Raw genomic sequence first — 14,015 nt, forward strand, 5'->3', positions numbered from 1 at the left:
CTTTGCAGCATATTTTGAGAAGAGTGTTAAACACTTCCTCTTAAATAGGAACAAAATGTCAAGATCTCAGTACAGCTCAGTTGGGTACTCCTCTTGTGGAAGAATATATGTTACATATACTACTATTGGTATAACTGGTACAATTTTTGCCATTTTAAAGTAAATAAATCTTCACTGATAGTAAATTCTTCAATAAGAGTATTTTTAACTTTTTAGATACAAATCTACAAAAACTTGTCAACTATTAATATTGGAACAAATACCATACTGCAAATATTGTTTCAGAGATAAAACGGACATGTTAAAAAGTTACTGATTTTAGTTCAAGTGCAGTTATGAAGATAGCCATTTAACAGTCTGTTACCTTCAGTTACTTGACTGAAGTGATGTGTATTTAAATCATGTATGGTTATGCTATAATTTCAAGTTACCAAAACATCTAATGAAAACATAGCCATGCTTTCAAAGTAATTATTGGCATTTTTTTTATGGTAAATTCACTGCAAGGCTCATTTTAGAAATGGCATGCTTTTTATAATTATGCAGCTCTAACGATGGTATGTATATAATATATATATTTATATATATTATATATATTTATATATTATATATATTTCATATATATACATAAAACTATTATATATATATTTATATAGAGAAACAATTAATGGTTTAAGTATACTGTATATTGCTTTAAGCAGCTACATTTATTACCTAGAAAGGAAGCTTTTGTGCTCTGAAACTCAGTTTTAAAAGTTATGAAATACATAATTCAAAAATGATTTTTAAATTTGAAATATCTAACATGTAGACACTAAATACGTAAGACAGTTAAAACATTCGAAGGACAATATATTTGAAAATCTCAATATTATTATTATATTATAAAAGATGTGAAGTTAGGTCTGTCCTATTATAGAAAATAAACTAAAGAAACTGTGTTTGTGAATATTTGAAAGATTTGAAGTTTGATTCCATATTATCTGAATAATAAAATAATACAAATATTATAAAAGATGCTTTTTATTTTTTAAGTTCCAGTGGAGGTGTATGTGCCTATAGTTCTTGTAAAGAACTTTGTAAATAAAACTATCGCAGGGAAAAATCAACACGCGTGTTTAAAAAAATCTAGGAATTTGACAGAGTGCTAATGGCTGCTGTATCATGAGATGTCCTTTTCATTTCTGAAAATATATTATTTAATGTTTGCTCCTTAAACAACAGGCAGGTAACACAATGTCTGTAGATAATATGCCTAAATACGTGCACGAAGAGCTTACCACACACAAACAGCATGTTTTCTCTGCAAGGAGAAAAGATTCAACCCAAATGCAATGAAAAGGAAGCATATGACAGAGTTGAACCAACAAATGTAAAATGGCATTTACATTTTTTGGAAGCAAAGAAAATGAAGCAAAGTGGGACAAAATGATGATTAACTGTTTTTTTTTTTTCTATTAAAAACAAGAATATTTAAAATTGGTACTTTTAAAGTCATAATAACTATGCTGACACTGGTGGTTATTCATTTACTCAAATTAACAAATATTATTAAGTGTCCAACACGTCAGAAGGCTTGCTGTAGAAAACTGTGTAGACTGATAAAAAGAATATACTCTTACACAAAAGTGTAGGTTTCACATCTCATCAGAAGAGAAAATCTCCAAACTAAAAGCATTTACGTTATCCAGAGCACTAGAATCAGAATGAGAAGTACTTGGCATCACAATTCAGCATCTATTCAGCTGAGTGTTTTACTAGGTTAAACATATTTGATCACAATATCTCTCTGTGGTAAAGTGACAGAATTAAATCCTTTTCTAGCTAACATTGTGGTTAATACAAAATGGTTTCTAAACACTAGGTGAGACTGAAGGAAAACTGCTTTACTTTGACTCCATGTTTCAGGCAATATTTATACTTTCCTCACAATGAATAGCTAGAAATTTATTAACTTATTAATTAGTCATAAGTAAAGAGCTAACTTCAGTCATTTTCAGTCAAAAACATGCAATGATTTTGATTATGATGCTCTTTTCCTAACCTGCCAACCATTACAGAAAATGAGATGCTTTATCTAGAATCAAAATCAGTACGTTATGAACAAAATTAAATGCCATATTACAATGTCTTTTTTTTTTTTCAATCACAGACATGAAGGTTGTATTTTTACACAACTTTGTATATTCTGCCAAATTCCAAAGTCTGAATTCTAGTTAATCCATGGTCTACTCTCTGAGAGTATTACTGAATTAATGTTTTATGCATGCCAAATACATGGTGTTCACAGAGAGGGGGGAAAAAAGGCATTTAAGGAGAGCTGAGGGAAACCTGCTCCCTGTCAAACTGCTCAACCCCTGAAATACCTGATTGTTAAGCAAGCTGTGTCATCTCCTGCCAATTAAATCTTGATGGGGGAAGATGAAAGGCAATTCTTTTACCAAAATAAAATTTGCCTTTATCCTCAGAGAGCTTTAATTCGAAACTCAAACAATGGTGCATAGTTTTCTTGTAATGCTACCTTCAGTTATTATCTTTTGAATGTTAGTGTGTACATATTTCTGCCTTTGCCTTCTACTTGTCTCCTTGCCCTCTCACCTTAAAACTCCCACTTTCTTACACTGTCAGGAAAAAAAGCTGCTGCTGAACATCACATTGCTTATTATATTTATTGCTTCCTGTGTGTTAGTCTCCAGGAGTGAAAAGTAGACTTTAACACGGACATTATGTTACAAGCGAGAGCACCCAAAGAATCTCTGTCATACTCAGAGTACTGAAGAACATAGAATTTCTATTCTATTTTGAACAAAGGGCCCAAAATATAAATTAATATGGTAGTTGTTGCTGTTATTATTATTGTGCAATAAATTCCATTGTTAGCCCTACCTGTTATATCAAAGTGGATTTTGAGGTATATTTCTTCCTTCCTTCCTTCTTTTCTTCCTGCCTTGCTTCCCTTTTTGACTCCTCCTTCCTTCCTTCTTTTCATCTTTCCTTTAAGATTGGGCATGTACATTCTCCAACTACTTCTTTCCTGACTTGCTGCATAAAGGCTCTAACGGCCAAATAAGTTTCAATTGCAGATCTGTGTAAATGTTATTGTGAAAATTTTATTTACTCTGTTCTCTATTAAGGCCTTATGCATATGAGGGATAAAACAATTATACCAACAAAAAATCAAAAGTGTAAAATTTCAGCATAGTTGTATGTTAATGACTATGGGTTATTCCTGACATAAAGGTGGCAATATATGTCAAATGTATATGACTCATATTGAAATATGGAGTACCCAAGATTTTCTTTTTTAAGAGACTATTTGGTGCTATTCAAAGGTTCAAACTAGCTGAGGATTTGTATTTCTCATTCTAATATGTATGCTGTGACTTTTTATCCAGGAAAAATATGAGAAAAATTAACCCTTAAAAGACAAAGAAATGATCCCTAACAGTTCAGAGTTTATGATGTGAATCCTATCTGCAATATATGTATCCTATTTCAGACAAATTTCCTAATCCTTTTTACAGAACTTATCACAAGTTGCTTGTGCTGCTATGAGAGTATATATTAGTTTAACTGTAATACAAGAGAAATGAGGGAAACTAAGGAAGTAATGCATGGGTTGATATCAGGAAGATCAGACGGATTTATTAAAGTAAGTATCAGGGGAAAGATCCATCCAGGAAATAGAAAAAAAATAAAAACAAAGACTCAAAGGAAGAGAGACTGGGAATGTAAAAGAACTGAAAGAAGAAAAGAAACTCCAGAGTTTCAGGAGAGGATAAGGGAAGAGTACCGAAAAAAGGATGCAGAGGTAGGAAGGACTAAGACCAAAAAGCAGATTTCCCTAACTGCTAGGATTAAAAGAAAGCAAGAGAATGTCCTTAAACCAAGGTAATAGGCCACCAACTGCTTTCTAAGAAGCATGCTCTGGCTTCAGTGTAGAAACCGGACCGGACAGGCCAACTGGTAGAAGAGAAGAGGCAGCGAGGGAAGAGTCTTACTTTATCAAATGGAACCATATGTCAATGGTGACTTTTACATCGCTGGTCTACAGTCTGGCAGAAAAGCCGACCTAGTCTATTACATACGGCATAATCTGTAAGAGGCAGTTATCTTTTTGTATTTCCTAAATCCTTTCTCATTACATTTAGGATCACGGTTTCTTGCCATTTTTTTTTTTTTTTTTTTTTTTATGCTCTTGATCCACTTTCTCTGACCTCAAATATGGCTTGCTTCTATGAACTTAAATTATGTACATTTTCAATAGTTTTTATTTTGTTACTATATTTTAAGAATTTATGTCCAATTAAGGTTAAGGTTCTAATGTAATTATTTTATCCACTTATATTCCAGAATATTCTTATGCATATATGAGAAAATATCACATATGTGCATAACATCCACCAGATAGAAGACTGGGAACAGCTGTTGTAACAGCCAGAATCCCTGAAAATACCAAATAACAGGACAGTGGAATCTATACTTATAACAGCATAATATGATACCAATTCTAAAAAGAAAAACCACCAGGAACAACACCCTTTGGGATATAAAAACTCATAAACCTGAAAAGTCCCACAACCTCATAAAATACTGACAAAATGCCTTTGCTGTGGATATTTGCAATGATAGTTGGATGACAATGCCCAGGCAAATTTCACCTGTATATAAAATTGATCTGTTTTAAAACAATCACTTTTCCCACAACAGACATTTATTTCCTTAAGTTAAATGGAAAATAAACTAAAGCCTATATTTATAAATACATGTTCAGGCAGTCTAAGTTGACTTATATTCCTCATACTACACTTTCACAATTTTGTCTAAGACACTGCCATCACTATGGATATAAATATACACATACATACAATATATATTATATATAGGTTTATGTACAAACGTCATATATATAGATATACAACCTTACACATATATTTCCTATTGATAACAACTGTAGAAAAAAACAATTATAGAGAACTCACAATAGGAATTATCCTTGTTTTAAATATAAATCAAACTGCATTCACTTTAATACTTTTTTGTAAATCTGACTTATCTCTTTGGACCTATTGAGGTCTGTGACCATAAATAATTTTGTTTCTGAATTTTTCTTTTCTCATGTTTTATGTCAACACTCAACTAGTCTCCACCCTGTTCATTAAACTTTTTTTTTTCTAACAGATGTTGCTTTTTCCCTTTTTCTCTTTCATGTTATCCAGGAAAGATCAAAGCGTTTAGTCATTCTTGTCCACTGTATGCAGAGGTGTGTGGGTGAAATTTTGCATGATTCTTGTGCTCTGGTTGCTTTCCTAATGTTTTCAATTATTTCCTTTGATAATATTTGATATGTGTTGACTGCTTCAACTAACAGAAATCATCTTAAATTTAGCTACTTTTTGAGAATAAAGGGCAAAAGCGTAAAGTACTGAAACAATGTTCAAATGTTATCTGTTTTAAAGAGGCAACTGACTCATTTTCAATAAAGAAATAGTACTTTTGTGAAAGAAACCATACAATTCTTCTCTGAAATTACTTGTTAATGTTTATAATCAGACCATGAGCCCCTAGAGAAAGTAAAGGGTAACTGTATTTTTAAAAATAAATATCTAAGGTTATTCAATTTATTTTAATTTTGGAAACAAAAACTTGATACAAAGCTTGGCATCCATGGAAAATTTTTTCATGGCTTTTTTTTTTTTTTTTTTTTTACATGTTTGGCAATGAAAGTGAACACAACATAGTAAACTAGAAAAGAATCTGAATTAGCTGTCAGGAGAACTGAGTTTAACTTCAGCTTTTGCCGCTAAGTAACCATCATATTTTAGAAGCAATCTGAGCTTCAATTTCCTATATTAAATATGAAGGATAGAAATCTGATGAGCTACATGCTAATGGTAAGCTTTGGTATTTCATAAACATGTATTTTTGAATAAGAATTTCACGGAAATGTGGTCACAGTTTAACTCTGGATATAATTTTTTTTCATAAAATTTTTTTAAGTGAGACATCAGATAGTGCTCAGCTCTGTGTTCAGCATAGTACTAACTTGAAGTAGTTACATAGACATCAAATTTTCCAACTTAATTTCTGGTACTAAAATCTTCCCAGATCATATCTTGTTCTGAGCAGCATAGTTGAAATATACTTCTTATTTCTGTCTTAGGAGATTAGTAAAGTTTTGGACTTGTTAAGTGCAAAGTAGAAAAGCAAATGTGACTAATTTTTTTGTTATTCATGCATTCATACAGCAAACACTTCATTTCATTTTTTTTTTTTTTTTTTACCTGAAGTTGATTTTAATCAAGACATTGGAAACTACTGATTGCCTCTGATGTACTTTATAAACAAGGGTATGTCAGTTCACTTCTAGTTTTCTAGATGTTTGCATTGTAAAAATGGTTATATTTTGCTTACCATTTACATCATCTTTTCCTATTCATCTGTCAGGTGAGTTATTACACCCCATTCTAGGGGAAAAAAAGATTTTTACTTACGTCTAAGAGACTATGGAATTTTAGCATGAATTTTAAAAAAATTCCATAATGCTGTTAGCAAAAATGTGATGTAGTGTCAAGGTATTATTAGCTAGAATTGCTATCTAGCATGAGATAATACAAAGAAAAGGTATTCCTTATGGCAAATCTTACATTTGCCTCCAAGATTTAGGCCAGCAAAGGGCAAGAAATGTGGGGCACTAAATATTCATCCTTTCCAGGTTAAGTAATTTAAATATGAGGTAAGACAGCTATTAAATGCCAACAAAATGTAAATCAAAAGAAAAAAAAAGTTTGCCAGGATAGAAGCACTTAAAAGGAGCTTGAACCCTGGCATGTATACAGAACCCCATTTGCAACATTAGAAAGATTCAGACTTTAAGCCTCTGTGTAAAGCTTTGTGATCATCACAAGTGAGGTAACTTGCTGAAATAGAAGCTAGTCCTGTATTTAATCACTAACCTATTTTCTTAAGTGAATATGCATAATGCATTCTAGGTAACAATTTTTTTTATCACGTGAGAAATCTTGAGGTGTGAAAATTTTGAGGAGACCAATTTAATGTCATTTCGGTGGCAGCAAAAGTCACACAATGAATCAGTGACAGACCTGTGAATTGATTTTAGATCCCATTAGACTCCCTTTTTAACCACTCAGCAATTCTTGAGATTGCTTTCAGTGACCAAAGATGCAAAATTGAATTAAAATGTCAGACTGGAAAATAAAAATAAAATAAAAATGGAAAGTAGTCATTCTATACAGTTTGATTTCTGACAATTTGAAACTATATTGCCTGCATGTAAATGTACAAATCTCAAAACTGTGCATAGACCCTGATACCAAATTTTCTATCACTTATAAAGGAATAGATTTAAGTTACTAAAGTGTAAGGGCGAAATATGCAAAGACAGAAGCAATTGTGTTAAATAAAATTTCAAGGCTTATGCTGGCCAAGTTTTTAGACAGTGATTAAAGGATGTCCTTTCATGTAAATTTACATTTCTCTAAATGCATTTGTTTTGGCCAGAATTTCTAAAGACTCTTAAGTACAAAATTAAATTTGAGTAAAAAAGATAGTTTTTTCAAATACATTAATATTCAATATCTTCATAGGCATAAGTAGATTAAAAAGAGCCATTTATATTAAGAAACAGAATAGTAACTGCCAATTTTCTGTTTTTTGATAATTTGCCATGTAAATTACATATTTTTGGTTTATTAGAGAATCTAGAATTTTATATAGATCAGCATCCAGATTTCTCTATATTCTTGAGACAGTACATAATCAAAATATTAAGAAAAAGAGGATATGTTTCACTAACTTTAAATGAGAGAAAAACCAATTTTTATTTTTTTATATTTTAAGTATTCTATTTAAAATATATTGCTATTAATGCTACAGATTCTGCATTTCCCTTTGGGATGAAAAAGAATTAAAATTCTCCTTGATTATAAAACATACTACCACTCTCCTGTGTGTTTGAGTAGAAGCACAAGCAGGTATGCTTTGTTTATCTTGGCTCAATATTAAGATTACATAGAGACAGAATTAGTAGAATCAGAAAGTATGTTTCTGTGAGGTATCCTAGCATTTCTTTTACTGAAACATGACTCCCTGATTATATTATTACCATATCTTATAATTTTTTTTTTTAACATTTATTTATTTTTGAGACAGAGAGAGACAGAGCATGAACGGGGGAGGGGCAGAGAGAGAGGGAGACACAGAACCGGAAGCAGGCCAGGCTCTGAGCCATCAGCCCAGAGCCCGACGCGGGGCTCGAACTCATGGACCGTGAGATCGTGACCTGAGCTGAAGTTGGACGCTTAACCGACTGAGCCACCCAGGTGCCCCATTACCATATCTTTTAAAAGATTCCATGAATTTATCACTGCCATGAAATTTTACCAAGATGACAGGCACTGTCACATTTTTAATACAAAAAATGTAATGTTTCTTTCAAGAGGCTTCCAATAATGCAAGCTGTAATTCATTTCACTTGCAATTCATTGTTTTGAGAGGTTTTAGACTTGAGTATTAATGAACACACAGTATATGTTGTTGAATAGTAGGCTTTCTTTCTTTTTTAAGGCTTAATAATATTCCATTTTATGTTTCTACCACATTTTATTTATCCATCCATCTGTTGATGGATATTTGGGTTTTTTCTATATCTTAGCTACTGCAAATAATACTGGAATGAATCTGAAGGATATTATGCTAAATAAAATAAACCATCACAGAAGGACAAATGCTCTATGATTCCACTTAAAGGAGGAACCTAAAATAGCCAAAGTCTCAGAAATAGAGAGTAGAATGATGGTTGTCAGGGACTGTGGGTAGGGGACATGGGGATTTGCTGCTCAACAAGTATAAAGTTTCAGTTACGCAAAATGACTAAATTCTAGAGATCGTCTGTACAGCGTTACGCCTATAGTTAATAATAATGAACCATGCACTTAAAAGGTATTAAGAGAGTAGATCTTGTGTTAATTATTCTTACCACAATTAAAAAAAAAAACATTAAAGAAAACATGATGTAGCATCATTCCAATAAAGTATAAGTAGTACAATATCAGACATAAGATTTACGTTACCAAAAAGCAATATGCTAGGATGATTATGGCAGGAGACTAATTAGTTGTGTGATAGAAGTATGATGAACCACGCTAAAATTCAGTTTCCCAAACTAAAAAATGGAGACAACACTTTCATCACAGAGTTGTGAAAATAAACTGCTATAAAATACTGATAAAGCCATCAACTATCCCAACAATGACAGGCATTAATATTAATACACATAATGAAAAAATCATGGGGAATAGCTGTAGCAGGAGAGAAACTGAACAGAATAACAAAAGATAAATCAGATGTATCATTTTTATAAAAATTTCACAGAATAAGTTATAACGTAAAAATGTAATTAAAAATAAAGCTCAGATTTTTCATTAAAATCACTGTTTCTAAGTACTGTATATTTTATTTCTTTCTATTTAGTTGTTTTTTGTTTGTTTTTTATTTTTATTTTTTAAACAATGTGTCTGAATTGCTTTCACATATGCATTACACAAAATAGCATTCTCTGGATTTACAAGCTTGGAGAAATCATGCTTTTGTGAGATACACTATGGGTGAGAAATTCACATAACTTTGCATATGATAGCTTAATGTTTTATGCACAACATAAATTCAGCTTATTTGTAGACTTAGAAGTGAAAATTGAGTGTGCATGAACCACAATATGCTACAAAACGTGTTTCTCTAATTATCCCAAAGGAATTGGGAAAGCATTTTTTATTGGAGAATTTAAACAGTGTCCTCTTCTCATCTGTATTTCACCTAGTAGCTTAGGAGATTTGGATATTATTTTTATTTTTACTTTCCTGTAAGGATTTTAAATATATTTAATATCTTTCGCTCAATATTAGTTTAGGCTCTCATCATGTCACCACTCAAACGTTTGCCACACTCTCAAAATGGACACAGCTATATGTCCATTCATCACTCTGTAACCCCTCCCAATTACATTTACACCAAAAATGTGTTTACATGAAAACATGTTTTAAAGCCAATCATAGCGATAATAGTAGTCTCTTCAAAAAATTTATATTGCTCTTGACTGGCTTCCCCAAATTCAAGTTGATCCTAATTTTCCAGCCTTCTTTTTTGAAATCACTATACTCTCTGCACACTGGGATATTTGCCATTTCCTCATTTATGACTCTGTCCTTTTATTCTGCCCTTCTAGTCTCGACTATCTTTCACAACTATCAATACTTCACTCATTTTTCTAAATCCAACTGAAATGTGAATGCCTTTGTTCACTTCATGAATTCCCCTTATTTACAGTCATCACCTGTTCAAACCAGGCAATGAATCTGAAGTATTGTTGAGTATTTTCAAAATATAAAATAAATACAACACAAAAATCCTTAACTTAGTCCTCTAAATTAGAATGAATGACTTCATCACTCCTCTTCCACTATATGCTGTTAGTAACTTCTTTGAAAGGAGCATGTTGTGGTCTCAGACACAAACCACTGAACAGGATGCTTGCCTCAGGTACATTTACAAAATACCCATGAAAACCTTACCTTTCTCAAGCGTACAATGAGAATATAAGGGTACCTAGCTCATCAGACTTTGTGAAGAATGAATGAGGTAACAAATTCAAAGCACTTATTCCTCAGTAAGTGTTAGTTGTTGGGAATATAACTGTTATTATTACTGATGTTTCACCTATGTTTAAGTTAGAGATTTACATGTATGTTAGCTCTTTGGGGGCAGACATTTTTATTTATATTCCTCACTATTATTATGAGGACGTGGCTTAGGAAAAATGTTTCCTATATTGTTAGTAAAGTCAGTTTTAATCTCTATTGAATTAGTCATCTGAATACAAATTGCTTCCAAGGTCATTTGGGCATTGATTGTAGCAAGTGAGCAGAAATGTAGCTACAAATCTAAAGAACTTAAGATATAAATGTTACGCTTCTATTATGCCTAGTATCTACTCAAATCTATTTAATAAATAAAACTTCTATTGCAAAAGTACTGGTTTTCTCATTATGTCTTTCCTTTTCACCTCAGTGCTGTTCTCATCACCTCACGCTGATTCCCATCACCAGCCTTTGTTATTTCTACTTCCCCGGCTCTCATCCTGTCCAAATTAACCACATGTGTTAAGTCTGGAGCAGCTGAGCGCCATGAGGAGCCCATGACCAGGGGACATCACACTAGGGCAAGGAGAGCATCCTCAGATGTGAACACAGAGAAGAGGGGACACTATCTGCTTAAAAACTACCACAAGGTATCTTCTTACTGTACTGTCAGGTTTACCTTCTATCATATATTTCCTAAAAGTAAGTAAATTTGTGGAACTATATGTTCTTCATGATTAAAATTAAGTACCAACAAAACTAGGGAACAAAATTAAAATTTGCAATACTAATGCAAAGTGATAACGATACCCCTGTGTACTGTAAAAAGTAAATACCTTCTTACAATATGAACATGGTTCTAGTGTCCAGAAGCTACAGTCTTTGGGTCTGGTAGACCAACCCTCCTCTGTGCTCTGGAGTGACTGAATTTTCTAACCACTTTTCTCTCTTTCAACCACAGCAAAACCTTCCTTCACACAGTCCACTCTGACCTTACTTTGGCTTATTCTTGGCAGGAATACATCATTTGCATATCAAGTCAACCTTTGTTTCTTTCTCATTAGCCCAAGAAAATTAAAGGAGTTTTCTTGACACTCACATGATCATAATCCCCAAGCAAAGAAACAAATATCTTAAATGATTATGAGGTAGTTATCCAAATAATTTAGTATGCAATTATATTATTTTTTCAGATTATCATCAAAGTGAACCATATGCAACAAATCTGCAAGATAACTTGCTGATGCCTATTTGAAACACTGCAAGAGAAGGCAAATATATTCTGATCTGTGGAAATTCAGTCTAAGCCTACTCTGCTATTTTCCTTAAGGCAACAGGGTTTAGTACTACTCTTCATGTTTACTGTAAAATGTAATATTGGTAACAAATTAAAAGTTTTTATGGGTACATATTTCTTCTTAAAATAGATCATATGAGGAATGAGTGCAGAGGAATCAATCAAAAAGACATAGATAGGAGAAAGAGCAACTTGGGTAGTCTATACCTCCAGTGACCGGCTAGATCGAATAAATGGAATGTCTTCGATCCATACTAGCTCTTGAGGGTTCAGGAGAAGAAAAAATATTTTGATTAACATGCTGTATATGAGTCAGTCCTTATACCTATGTTGATTATGAATGAAGATGTGATTCAAAAGCTGAGTACATTAAAGACTTTTAAGAAGTAATTGACAATGACGTCATTGAACCAATATGGATAGCCTTTAGAAAACTATTTAATTTGGTCCAAATTATTTTTCTGGCAGTAGGTAAACCAGATCTGATAAAACATGAGACTAAATACCCTAAGAATTGAATGCTAACATTTCCATTTTTATCTGACATTGTTCTTAGGAATAAAACACAGTGAAATACTTTGAGGAAAAAAATCTTTTTTTTCAAATGAACCAAATATGTGGTAGAGGGTAAAATATTAATGTCATTACTATAGTGTTTTCATATCACATATTTAGACCAAACAAGTAAAAAAATAAAATGGTGATTTGTAACATTTTAAACAGGGTGAGGGGGATTTCTGGTTCTCTCTCACTTTTTTTTTTTTAATCATTTGTGAACTTTTTTCTTTTCTAACCTTGTTTCTAATCATGACTTAGGTCCCCCTACTACCTCATTTAACTACTAGTTCTATTAATTTTGAGAAACTGTCTTATTAATAATATTTAGAAATTAGAATGTTAATAGCTCATGAAAATACATTGCTGAGCTGTTAAGTTCACTCAGAATTTATGAACTATGAGTCTGTTCCTCAAATACAAATATAAGAGTGTTTTAAAATTTAAGTTCCAAGAGGGCACCTGGGTGGCCTAGTTGGTTAAGTGTCTGACTTCAGCTTAGGTCATGATCTCATGGCAAGTGAGTTCTAGCCCTACATCAGGCTCTGTGCTGACAGCTCAGAGCCAGAAGCCTGCCTCAGATTCTGGGTCTCCCTCTCTCTCTGTGCCTCTCCAGCTCCCACTCTGTCTTTCTCTATCTCTCTCAAAAATAAACATTAAAAAAATATTAAATAAAAAAATAATAAATTTAATTTGCAATATAAATGGCGGTACTATTTATTCAGCATGGTAACTTATAAAGGCCCACCTTCCAACATGATTCAAGTATTGAAATATTAGGAAAGAGAGACCTAGAAATCATAATGGACTTGGTCTAACAACATGTTAGTCAGTGGTGCAAATGAGGAACACACTGCCTCTGGTGGAAATAATGAGTAGCCAAGAAGAAATCTCCAAGGAATCCTGACTTTTCCCACCTAAGTTAGTCCACTAAAAAGTAAATTCAGACTCCACTGTATAATCTAAGAAAGACAGAAAGAGTTACCCAAAAGTAACTCCTCACTGTTTTACCAAGACATCTAAATTTCTCAGCTTTAGTACATTTCCTCCTAGAAATAAACCTGTGCTCTACTGGGATAAACAGCATCATGCATTGAGAGAGAGAACACAATAAGAAGAGGTTAGACAGATGTATAAATTAGTCACCAGAGCACTAACTACCACTTAAATAGCATTTTGGCCTTGAAGACTCCTACTAAGAGCATTTGATTCAAAGTTTTGCATAAAAGCAAAGTCTTATTCTTCATGGAAGGGAAGAACCAGACAAAACATTTTATTTTATATCTAGATATATGGGTTGTCATTACAGAAATGACCTTGGAGATAGCCATTAAGCTTCACTGCATTTCTTAATGTCCCCTTGGTTCAATCATAAATTGAGATCATGACATTATGAGAGTATTTATAGAGTTAATATTTTCCAGCTCTCATCTGGGTCCATCTTTCTTCAGATTTCCTGCCCGGTATATAGAAAAGGCCCATTTGGAATTTGAGAAAGCATCCAGAGA

At 32.7% G+C, this 14,015-nt stretch overlaps 1 protein-coding gene and 1 long non-coding RNA gene across 7 annotated transcripts in view; one reads left to right on the top strand and one right to left on the bottom strand.

Annotated features, from left to right (window-relative positions):
• The window catches only part of LOC122206993, a 15,690-nt gene extending 3,761 nt beyond the window's left edge, over nt 1-11,929 (top strand). Inside the window, exons 2-3 of the long non-coding RNA XR_006196639.1 lie at nt 11,086-11,305; nt 11,849-11,929. This is a non-coding gene — a long non-coding RNA (uncharacterized LOC122206993). The remainder of the gene's footprint in view (nt 1-11,085; nt 11,306-11,848) is intronic.
• Nucleotides 1-14,015, bottom strand: part of SEMA3A (semaphorin 3A) — a 446,388-nt gene that overhangs the window by 111,328 nt on the left and 321,045 nt on the right. The window lies entirely within an intron of this gene.

This window comes from Panthera leo, chromosome A2, assembly GCF_018350215.1.
Source record: "Panthera leo isolate Ple1 chromosome A2, P.leo_Ple1_pat1.1, whole genome shotgun sequence".
NCBI classification, from domain to species: domain Eukaryota; kingdom Metazoa; phylum Chordata; class Mammalia; order Carnivora; family Felidae; genus Panthera; species Panthera leo.